The 592-nt window shown below is 42.4% G+C and overlaps 1 protein-coding gene across 1 annotated transcript in view; it reads right to left on the bottom strand.

The window, feature by feature from the left end:
• The window catches only part of LOC119581761 (myosin heavy chain, muscle-like), a gene marked incomplete in the record, with an annotated part of 38,657 nt that overhangs the window by 350 nt on the left and 37,715 nt on the right, over window positions 1–592 (bottom strand). The window contains 1 exon segment of the mRNA XM_037929893.1: window positions 1–592.

Raw genomic sequence — 592 nt, 5'->3', positions numbered from 1 at the left:
TTAATGTCACCCCACGGCCTCACAGTGAAGGAAAAAGAACAAGATTTACACTCTTAGGATTGAAAGTTCATTCTGTCTGGTGTTTCTTGGGGTTTGGAATAAGAAATAAAGGAATATATGAACACATGAAAAAAAAATCATATATTCAAAAAAATAATTCAAAACTGATAACGGCTGGTAACGATCTCGCAAGGGCGGTTAAAGAGAGAGTGACAAGTAACGATTATTACCCGGGCTGTTCGGTTGTTAACTGCTTGTTTGTGTGTGTCTGACTCGTTAAGACTCTCCGACTCGGGCAAAGATGGCAGCTTGCGGGAGGAAGAGAGAAAGGTAACACGTTGCGAGCTCACTCACACCTTCAACCGGCCGCGTCTCCTTGTGATACTACGCTGGTGATGAGTTTAACTTACAAGGACACAACAGAAGAGAAAAACAAAGGATTTCTCGATTCAAAGTGATAAAACAACAATGATGAATAACTCATTTGTTATTAAAAACCACGGAAGTTTGATGGGAAGTATCGAGGGACAGTCGGTCGAGATGTCCAAAATGGTGTCACTTTCTCCGGGAATGTCACACCTGGCCGGACACG

Source organism: Penaeus monodon, chromosome 15 (assembly GCF_015228065.2).
Source record: "Penaeus monodon isolate SGIC_2016 chromosome 15, NSTDA_Pmon_1, whole genome shotgun sequence".
Taxonomy (NCBI): Eukaryota; Metazoa; Arthropoda; class Malacostraca; order Decapoda; family Penaeidae; genus Penaeus; species Penaeus monodon.
This window is presented reverse-complemented; position numbering and strand designations above follow the sequence as displayed.